An 11979-nucleotide genomic window follows, 5' to 3' on the forward strand; every position below is an offset into this window, starting at 1 on the left:
AGAAATAATTAAACAATAATTTCCAGTTTGAAAATTATCGCTCAATTAGCGTTTTATACTTTTTTATTTTAATCGATGTCATGCAAAATGAGTAATTGTTATTTCTTTACTTCCTCGTGACCCAGATGGCCGATCGACCTCAAACTTCTACAGGTTTGTCAGCTGATGTATATTATGGTGAATTACATCAGTGATTACACTGCCAATCACTGCTTTATTAGCCAAACATACGTCTTTAATGTTCCTTTAATAGGTCACAATGCACGCAGTAGAAGCCACGGAGTGGGTTGTCTTTGACCGAGGTGTGTTGATGGAATGGTACCTCCACGAGAGATGTCACTTAACCGTACGTCGATGAATTATTGTAACAAGCTAGAGCGTCCCACCACTTAATAGGTACACCGTGGCAATGTGTGTCACATGACTATCTGGCTAATTCAACACGCACTGCCGAGATCTATATTTAGCTGCTATCATTCCTTTATGACATGAAACGCACGTAACGTTTTAACTTTTATATTAATAAAAATAGTGGCCATTTATAATGCACATTGTGTGTCTAAAAGGCACCCTTGGTGCAGGTGAGATGCATTTATACTTAAGCATAAGTGGACCTACAATGATTTGAAATACAATTACATTTTTAGCACAGAAAGGCTTTATTTGTTGGGTTTACCCTTTGCACCGATGCGTATACAAACAATCTATGCCTATATACTAAGTATATTTTCCCGAGTTCTGTGGTTTGGATTCGAGCCCAGGACCTTTGTTAAACAGCTACCTGATCGGAATGTTTTCAACAGAAATGGTGATTTTACTTGTTTATAATACACTTGTTCACCATTTTAATGTAATTTTGATATGTGTACACTTCTGAACTTTTCGTAGTTATCGAGTAAAAAATCAGGCCCCTACCTAAAGGTTTTTGAAAAAATAAAAACACTTCTTCCGTTGAGAGCGGGCGTCAAAGGACAATGCCGCTGACGTTATTTGTGGAAGTTTGCTTTGTTATACATCGACGCTACAACAAAGCGGCTTTATCTACTTATGACGTTTTGAGAGTGATTACGTAACGGGGCTTTTCGCAAATCTCGCAGAAAAGCTCTGGACAAGGGCATACAAAATGATTGTTTTTTTTACACAATTGAAACCTATTTATAATTATATGACTCGATTTCCTTATTCATCGAAAACATTTTATGTGGAATTCAGCAAAGTCCACAACTTGACATTTTCGTTCAAGCAGTTCTTTAATGTAGTCCTGGTGTCTAACCAGCTAGACCACCGACATTGCACGGTATAGGGGCAGTTCGAATCATATTTGTTTAGCAGCGAGTTCCGCAACGATTTATTAGAAAATGTTAAATTTGCATCGGAGATAAACATTTCTCTATGCTGGATGTATTACTATGGTTTGGCAATACCAAAATACAATCATAAAAAGGATATAGTTGGTATAAGGCAATTGTGTTACATAACATGAGAACAAGTAGGCTCACAGTATGCACATTATTATCTTAAATCAAAAACACAAAATGTGGTTGTGGCGGGCGTGGACAATTTGCAAACTCAAACACACAACCGCTTGCACGTGGCGGCTCCAGCAATTCAAATAATTCAAGTTGCTTGCGAATTTAGCAACGGTCGACTGCACAACCACCCCGGCCAAGAAACACAAACTAGAGGCTGTTAACCTTTGGAACGATCAGGCTAGTGGCTTGCTAATGAACCGAGTTTCAAGCCCACGAGCAACTAGAAAATACTCATCCGAACTCCACGAGGGGCACGCTTGTTATTGAGTGCCTGTTGCACCATAAATATTTAGGATTATAAGCAGGAGTATTTTGGGCGCAACAACCTTGGGTTTAGGGAGCTGTAGACGATACCCTTTTGTTAAAGAGAGAACTGTCTTGTGAAGTCTTTTAAAATATTTGAAGAAGTCATTTTCACAACTTCGAAGCCAATCTTGTTGTCACTTAATTATAATAAAATCAACCATGATTTTCACTTATTGTGGTACAGTTATGTGCAATTGTACAACATACTAACCTGGACCCAATTTCCCAGACCTGCCTTAAGCACAAAACATAGCCAAGCACAACTAAATTTTGCTTTCTAGAGTATGGTTACCAACTAAACTACCTTGTCACAAACACAATTTGTGACTAGTATCCTGCTCATTTCTGCTTAGCAGACAATATTGTTAAGCAGTAATATCTGCTTAAAGCAGCTCAATGACATAGAGTCATATCCTTTACCTAAACTCACTCAACACCTTGACTGACTATCTGACTGGACTGGCTACAAAAAGAGAAACCGTCAAGGGACGATGGAAGACTTGTGTATTTTGCTGCTTCTGTGAAGTTCACACCAGGTCTGACATTTAAAAATGTTATTGACACGAACAGCTTCCCATAATAAAGCTCATAAATAGCCCCCTATAGAACACTTCTCTACTCCACAAACCCCGCAAGGCAACCGTATCGGTGTGTTGTACCTCAGCAGCCGAACCGAGACTGGGGCAAAGAAGCGAAGACTGGAGAAGGAAGATGAAAAAAAACCTCCCAGTATTCTCGTTGAAGGACTTAATTAAAAGGGCCCATCGCATTGGATTATGTGATTTCCTCTCGCTCGTTCGCGGTCAGTGGTTTCAGGCGATCTCTGCCCCTCTATTGTGGCTGTTAAATAAAGAACGTGTACAAATCACCACAGTGCAATATGGAACTGTAATAATAATTCGCAGTCTGAATGTGATTTAGATCGTTCCGAGCACTTCCGGATGCGGGACTAAGATTTTAATCGGAACTTTATTCCCTCTTTATCAACATAATTTTTCAAGCGGTTGGTTTCACAGCTCAACCGTTAACTGTAAATTTTAATAAGGATGTATCGCGGATATGATATTCTCATTCATGCGGAGCCTCTGTCTTTTGGACATTTTATGTCTCTGCAAAATAAAACTTTTAGCTGCATTTCTGTTCAAAGTGTGAAACGTATTTCTATCTTTGGGCCGCAAAACATGACACCATAACGACGAAACTTATGAAGGACGATGCAGCAATATACACTGCAATTGATGACTTAATACATATTGCTCTAAAATGCAAGCGCCGCCAAATGATTAAAAAAAAACACCATTGATTAGGGTACAACACATTAAAGATAGAGTAACCCAGGGGCTGAAAATAGGAATTCCTCTTAAAAAGGTCTAGATGGCTGGTGGATGGAAACATGCACCAGAGATAGTAGGTAGAAAAAAGATGTTGGTTTGTCGAAGTGTTAAATCAATTTGGACGAGTTTTGTTTTGCAATGAGTATTCTGTCATGCCAAGTCATTTGGTCTCCACCATTTTCACCATAAGATAACACGAAAGACGCATTGCAATTGCTCCTGACCGTTGTTTCAATGTTTGTTCTACTTTCCAGGGGACCAATGCTGTACAGGCAGTTTTTTTTTTGGGGGGGGGGCGCCTCCCACATACATTTCAATTGCCCGCCAATATTGTTTCTATTCCAATGACTTAATTTTCTTTGTTATTGACTTTAAATCTTTATAATGTTAATCGTATTGTATATTGGCTTATATTCGTTGCTTCCTATGTTGTGGTAAAAGTAACTGAACTGAACTGAACTAAAGTGAGCTGATCTGAGCTTATGTTTGAATAATATGCAAAGTTTTTTTAATGAGACAAATTTCATAATATTGGCAGGCATACGGCGACACTGACAAAGATAGCTCGATATGAAATACCGGTATGGGTGGTGTGCCTCAAGGATTAGTACTTGGTCAATGACCTAGCTTCCACAAGAACACCACCACAAATCTACATTAAAGATGAGGTCGAAGGGAATGCTACTCATCCACAACTCAATCCAAAGATAGACAGGGCAACCACAGAAAGTGCTGCTGGTGGAAACAAAATAAATGTGATTACCTACATGTTCCCAGGGCCTATACTGGTTGTAGAAATCCAGTGCCGAAAGTGTATTTTTGTCTTTCTCTCAATTAAAGTTAACTCGATTGCATGTTTTCTGTTATGTTACCAAAAGGTTTCTGTACGTCTGCTACCTCTCTAATGAAGGTAGACAGCACAAGGCTGTTTCTGGACGGCTGGTATGCTTCTCGTCGCCTCGACGGTTCATCCGATACGGTACAAACTTCTAAGTTTAGATGAAGAACACTTTCATTCATTTTTCTTTTCAAAAATAATTCGAGGTCATCAAATTCCTTCTGTCATTTCACCTAAGATAAAATATCGCATTTCGTTTATCTAGCCCGACGTTTAGTGTCCTGAAATTTCTATTTTCTGTTTTTTCCTGTGTATGGGGAAACTTCAATTGTATTGGCGACAGAGTTCTCCAAATTTCCGATACAGTATTCCACCGTTTTCCTCAGGGCAAACGGCTAAGATCGACTGTCTCTTCTGAAAATCTTTCCCAAAAGATACTTTCGTGTAGCTTTCCTGGTAGACCTACCAGCTGCTGGCGGGCTTGCTCCACGCGCGTGTAATCAATGCATGTTCTTATTTATTCCCTACGACTGTTTTATCTACTCGGTTTATGTTTTTTTTTTTTTTTTTTTTTTTTGATCAAGAATGTTATTAAAATTTGCTGTTTATTTTTTGCTGTGATGCTGTTTGTTTAACAACCGTCAGACAGTTTGGAAGAAGGAACCATTACGACTGATAAGAATGATTCACTGGTGCTTGCTCGTAGAGTTTTCTATGTTTGATGAATTTTAAGAATTTTTACTCCCGTTGTTATAATTCCGTATTTTTTTATTTTTTAGTTTGTCTATTTTTCCATGTTCAGCGCCCTAGAGCATGTTTACATGATTAGAGCGCTACATAAAGTTTGGTATTGTAATTGATGCATTTTTAATGTTGCACTGTCTTAAACAATTGGGTTTTCAGTTATAACAACAAACCACTTGAAATCGTAAGTAAACCCTGCAATTTCTTTAAGCCGTAGACTCAAACATTGTTACTTATTACATTTATAGTTGAATTTTACGAGTAATGAAGTAGTATGGGGGTTGAAGCACTTGTCATGGATCAGATACAACGAGTCAATAATTTGCACTAACGGAGTTTGTACGAAGTATACGATATTCTTGCACGGGCATTGGACAATAAGATGCAGCTATCCTATTCGAAATTGTGACGTGAATCCACTGTGAACCACGCCTATTTTTGTTGCAGTTATCTTAAAGTTCTGTTGATGATATATGCACGAAGAATTGCATTAATTGAGCTTTGATTTAAGACACGTTTTTAAAAGTATGTTAAGGTCAGTGTCACAGGAAATGCTTGGCGAGTGATTTTGGGCAAAGTTACACAGAGACGTATGCCGGTTTTTTTTTTTTTTTAGCCGGACGTCAGCGAAAAACTTGTGGCGTGCATAAGATACGCACGTGCCCCAATGACTTATTGGAACCAACATAGTCAACACAGAGACTTTCTGACGAACTTCAAAATGTTTTAATGAATGACTACTCGACCAGACATAACAGTTGAAGATAAGTGTAAGTGATTGCTAAGCTTGTTCTGACGGCCTACACTTCACTTCAGCACATTACCATCACATGATAAACTTCGGGAAAAAACATTTGAATTTAATTTTTGATGAATGAATGAATACAACAAATAACGTCATTATGTTAAGTTTGTACACTGTTGCATGAGAGACCAAAACAAACCATAGTGAAATTGCATGCTCTTTTCCGTTCATCCAAAAAACAAAAATGAAACAGTCGCTTGTAATAACCGCAGTTCGAATCAATGGAAGAGCTTGCACTCTTCCAGCCGATCTTCGATCCGTAACATGCTGTCTAAATCTTGCCTGGACTGGGCCGTGCAGGCAGGCGTCGGTTTAGCCATAAGGCCACCGGAAACCATGGCATTTGGTTCCATGCATTCTAGTTACGAGGTATATACGCTGAAATGAACACAAACTGTACTTGCCAACACATTGGTTTTTCTGAACAGAAAGCACAACAGATTTAAAAAAAAAAAAATAGGTACAAAATACACACAAATCGATCAGCATGTCAACAGGAAATCAGCGTACCGTGGTGCTAAAAAAAAAGATGGCATTCCTCGTTTTAGTTATCTGATTCCCAGGGCTATGATACAATACATAAGGCTCTTTCCTATGGAAACCAGACGGTGATCATAGTGGAGCGTGTATTGGATACGAGGTTGTGGTGGTTAGATTTTGCCATTACTACGAGCACAGTATACAGCTTACCCAACATGGATGCTTGATATAGGACGTTTTCGAACCAACGGATCAGGCTTGAGCCTCGGCTATCGACTAAATAAACCGTCTGTCGGAATTTCCATAAAGACAGCACATGTTTTCCGAATAACTGACCAACCCCAAACACCCAAGCCCAAACCCTATACCAACCTCAGCCGTGGTAAAGTAAGGAAGTCCGTTAACCAGAGGAACTAACTATCAAACACTAAAGTAGAATCTCCGTTTTAAAGCCATTATACACTTTCGGAACAGAAAACAAATAAAGGTTCACAAATTTACAAATAACTTACAGGGTTTACAAAAGGTAAAGGTAAATGACTTCTCTTGAAATATTATTCCATGAAATGCTTTACTTTATGAGAAAACATTGAAACAATTATCAATTCTCGACAACGAGATTTACGGATTTATAATAAACATATGTCATGACACGGCGAAACGTGCGGAAACAAGGGTGGGTTTTCCCGTTATTTTCTCCCGACTCCGATGACCGATTGAGCCTAATATTTTTAAAAGGTTTGTTATTTTATATATAAGTTGTGATACTCGAACAAATAGTAACTTAAAAACTGACTTGGTAACAAGCCTTGGAGAGCTGTTGATAGTAACACATTGTGGGAAACGACTCCTTCTGAAGTAACGTATTTTTTGAGAAAGAGGTTATTTCTCACTAAAATAATAAAAGACTTATAGCTAGGTTGTTTTTTCTTTCATCGTTTTCTCGCAACTTCGATGATCGATTGAGCCCAAATTTTTACAGGCTTGTTAGTTTACGCTTATGATGGGATACACTAAGTGAGAACACTAGTCTTTGGCAATAACCAAGCGTGTACAGTGCTTTTAACAGAGAAACTAAACTACAACAGTTAGATCTTAGTTAATCAGAGAAACAAAGTAAAAACAGCCAGGATCTCCGTTAATCAGAGGAACAAATAATTACAGTTAGGATATACGTTTAACAAAAGAAACTGAAGAAAAATACCTGTACATCAAGCTCAAACACTCCTCAACATTTCTGCCTTACGATAACATAGAACAGTGCCCTCAATCGTCAAGCACAAACAAACATAAGAGAACACAACCATTACCGCTTTATGAGGACCTCTCTTCACCATTTAACCAAATAATGTCCTCAAATCACACATTATCTGCCTCGTTGACGGCTGTAATTATAATAACTTGGTTATAATGAACGGAAATCATAGGCTCTTCAGTTTGTCCTTCTTCTTTTAGTTCTTCCTGGAGCAATGTAATTTTCCAGTCTCTCAATCCCGTTAAGAAAAAAAAGAATGGTCTAGTTTTTTGACCAGAGGCAAAGCAGATTTCTTATTTCCCAGCATCATGCAGAGCCTAATAGACGCTCAGAGAGGCTATTAATTTGTACTTAGGCCAGGGGGGCACAGACCTTCGACTCAAGATTTAAGTTATTGAATTAAGCCACCTTCAGCAAGACAAAAAGACATCCGGTAAAGTGTACTTTTAAATAGTCAAGGTTTTAAAATCAATTTCTGTCACAACGCAACCATTGTGTTTATCTTCATTGTAAAATGTTAAATATTGTCATCTTGCGCCCCAAAAATCTAAACTAATAACCTTACGATACATTAAGAGAGTTAACAAACAAATTTATATATTAGTTTTGTAATTGGTTTTTAATTAATTATTAAAAGTTTTAACACTTCGGTACTTTGGTACAAAAGCCTATCAAAAATGTGCTTTCTAACTGGAGATTCCGAGTAAATGAGTCATTAGACAGCTAAACATAAGCGGAATGTTTTTAATTGTTTATAATGCATTTGTTCACCATTTAAATGTAATTTTTATCTTTGAACACTTCCAAACAATTGCTTAATTATCATAATAATAATAATAATAATAATAATAATAATAATAATAATAATAATAATAATAATAATAATAATAACCGTATTTATAACGCGCCTTTTGCCAAAGGATACAAAGCGCCAGGTATTATTACTGCAAGGAGTGGGGGCGATTTCTGAGATAATATAAGACCTAATCCTAAAGCACAATGTAATGGTTTACAAGTTGCTGTGGCGCAATATGCTGCCAATCCAGCCAGGAACACCGGGGCGAACCCCTTCTCTTTTCGACAAGTGCACTGGGTTCTTTTACATGCGTTTAAACAACACATGGGACCAACGGCTTTACGTCCCATCCGAAGGACGAAGCAATGGTTATGTGTCTTGCTTAAGGACACAGGTGTCACGGCTGGGGATTCGAACCCACACTCTGCTGATCAGAAACACCAGAGTTTGAATTCGGTGCTCTTAACCGCTCGGCCACGACACTTCCACAATCGAATAAAAACAATCAGGCCCCAACCTCAAGGTTTTGAAAAACTAAAAACACTTCTGCCGTTGACGGCGCGCGTCAAAATGACAATGCTTTGACGTCGTGCTTGGGAGTTTGCTTTGTTATATACCTCCACGCTGCAACAAAGTGGCTATACAAATTGGACATCCCAATTATGACGTAGCATGAATGATTTATACGACAGAGCTTTTCGCGAATCTTTCAGAAAAGTGCTGTATAAGGGTATTCGAAATTAGTTTTGTTGTTGTTACACAATTAAAATCTATTAACAGTCATGTGACTCGAAATTCAGCAAAGTTAACGACTTAAAACATTTTCGTCCAAGCAGGTCTTTAATTGCGTAACGGGTAATGAACCATGTAAGTTTGGCCTGTATGAGGACTGAATAAAAAACAGTTTTACATGTTTGTGCTTCAAACTGAACGTTGATTAACTAAAATGAGCTTCGGACTCTGGTTGCAGTATACCGGTGGACCGTCGGAGGGTTTCAAACGAGGCGGGGAATGAAAACGTCTGGTCCCGTACTTATGCACTGTAAAGAAATGTTTTTATGTTTTTTTCGTTTTTTTCTTCTTGTTATGTTATAACTTTAACTACACAAAAATGCCCAACTTTGGACTTCGTTTAATGCTAAACGTATAAACTACCCAGACTCTTTGACCGTCGCAAAAATTTTTCTCAATGGGTCGAAACGTCGGGCAATCACGACTCTTTCAAAAGCCATTGTGAATAACAGGTTTGTCAAAACTGTCTACCCTTTTTAGGCGAAAGTAATTCTATACCTTTATGCGAAAGTAACTCCTAAACTGCAACCACGAAAAGGAAAGCAGACGACCACACCATGTGAAAATCAGCTCCTTGAAAATCAGCTAAAATTACCTTAATATCTCCTCCATTTCCACCAATAACCTCCAAACGTGAGTATAAACAACTTGTCATCACTTTCACAAACCATCGAAGTTAAAGTCAAGCAGTATGCCCCCCAAAAAAGACAAAATTAAGTCGGCATCCACTTCGATATCATCAGAGTCAACTTACGCGCCACACTCATCAGGTGATCACCCCTGCTCGCCCATTGCGTCATCAGACAATGACATAATCACCTTGCGTCGGGAACTCCGGTCAATGGCGTCTGATCTCAGCAGCAAACTGGACACAGTGATCAACAAACAAGATTCCATTTTGAAAAGAATTCAAACCCTGGAAACAAAACAACGTGGAATGGAGGAGGCCATTGAGTTCTCGTCAAAGTCCATCGAGGAAATCCAAAAAAAACAAAAGAACTTATCCGATGGCGTTTCCACCCTGACGACGCAGCTCAATACGGCCATTACAAAGATTAAACACCTGGAGGACGACACACTTAACCTGGAGCGCCATTCCCGAAGCTTCAACCTCCGGCTTGGGGGAATCCCGGAAAACCCAAAAGAACCCACCACCTTCCCCTACGACACAGTCAAGAAGATCCTGACGGAGCGGTACAACATGCCGGAAGCTGAAGTTGAGGCTGCACATCGTACAGGAAGACCCCCACAATCCCCATCGGACAAGCCCCGCCACATCATCGCGAGATTTCTGTATCGGTCTGAGCGCCAGGCTGTCCTGTCGAGAGCCAAACATAGTCTTGCAAACACCGGGATGTTTATCCTGCAAGACCTTCCTGCCGCTGACGTTGCCAAAAAAAGATCCCTCCGAGATGTAATGAAGAAAGCGTACGACGCCGGCAATCGCCCCGTCTTCAAGAATGGCGAGCTCTACATCCAGGGCAGGAAGTATACACCCACCCCATCCAGCTAAGATTGTTACAGTATAATAGTGCCGTTTATCATTCATAAAACCTGAGTTGATTTTCCTGGTTCAAGTAAATTAAAGTGTTTCCATCATGATATATTTATGTATTTGTTTATGTTTGTCCGTGTGTACAGGAGTAAGGCATTGCTATACAGTATGTGCTTATTATCAAAACTAAACTAACCACGATGCTCCTATGATTCCAAGCCTAGATCCAGATACAAACTTTCAAGCTCCTGTCATAAATTGTGATTACTATGATCAAGATCAATTCCTGAATGCATTTAACAAGAAAAAATGTTCAAATATGAAATTATTACATATAAATGCACGCAGCTTGCCCCGAAATATTACTTGTATTAGGAACTATGTAAACCTCTTGGAAAACACATTTTCAATTATTGGGATATCCGAATCATGGTTGAAAGATACTCAAGATCCGCTAGTCCAAATGCATAATTTTTCTATGGAAGGCTTCTGTAGACAAAATAAACGAGGTGGTGGGGTAGCACTATATATTAGAGATGACATCGTTTACAAAACTCGTAACGATATATCAGTGAACAATTCAGATATAGAATCATGCTTTATTGAGCTTGTTAATAATCACAATAGCAACGTGGTTATTGGAGTTGTGTATAAATCACCAAGCGCCCCGTTAAATAATTTTATAGAACTAATTAATGACATATTGGCTTGTGTTAACAATGAAAACAAAAAGTGTTATATTATGGGTGACTTTAATATTGATTTATTGCAGTATGATACACACAATGGTGTACGTAATTTTATGGACACTTTGCAATCCCAATCTTTTTATTCCACTATTAACAAACCAACTAGAATTACTGCTGACACTGCAACAGTAATTGACAATATCTTGACAAATGATTTCAACAACCACCATGCCGGCGTTTTAGTTACTGACATAAGCGATCATTTACCGGTATTCCTAGTTACTGATAATCTTAGGGAAAACCCGCAGAACGAACGAAGAAACAGTAAGCGTGACTTTAGCAGTAACCATATTCATAATTTTGTCGACGAACTTAACCAAATTGACTGGAGTTTTATAACATCATTGAATAATTTGCATGAAATATATGGTAACTTTCAGGAGCATGTTGTTAAACTGTATGATAAACATTTCCCCTTGCAAGAGGTGAAACGCAGATATGATTCTTGTAAATCACCCTGGCTATCTGATGGCGTTTACAATTCAATAAGGAGGAAAAACCACTTGTATAAAAAATTTCTAAGAAATCCTAATAACCAAAATAAATCCATCTATACTCTGTATAAAAATAAATTGAATGCTTTGATTAAAATATCAAAGAAAAATTACTTAAACAAGAAATTTGAACAGGAAAATGGCAATATCAAAGGAACTTGGAAGCTTATAAATTCTTTGCTAAATAAGGGTAAGCCGAATTCCAACCCGTCTTATGTTGTTAAGGAAGACTGTGTTAAACTAGAGGATAACAAAGAAATTGCAGATGCATTCAATGAATACTTCGTTAGCGTCGGTGCGAAGCTTACACGTAATCTACCATTATGTAATACTTCGTGTGAGTCTTTTCTTGCAGGAAG

The sequence above is a fragment of the Asterias rubens genome, chromosome 9 (genome assembly GCF_902459465.1).
Source record: "Asterias rubens chromosome 9, eAstRub1.3, whole genome shotgun sequence".
Classification (NCBI taxonomy): domain Eukaryota; kingdom Metazoa; phylum Echinodermata; class Asteroidea; order Forcipulatida; family Asteriidae; genus Asterias; species Asterias rubens.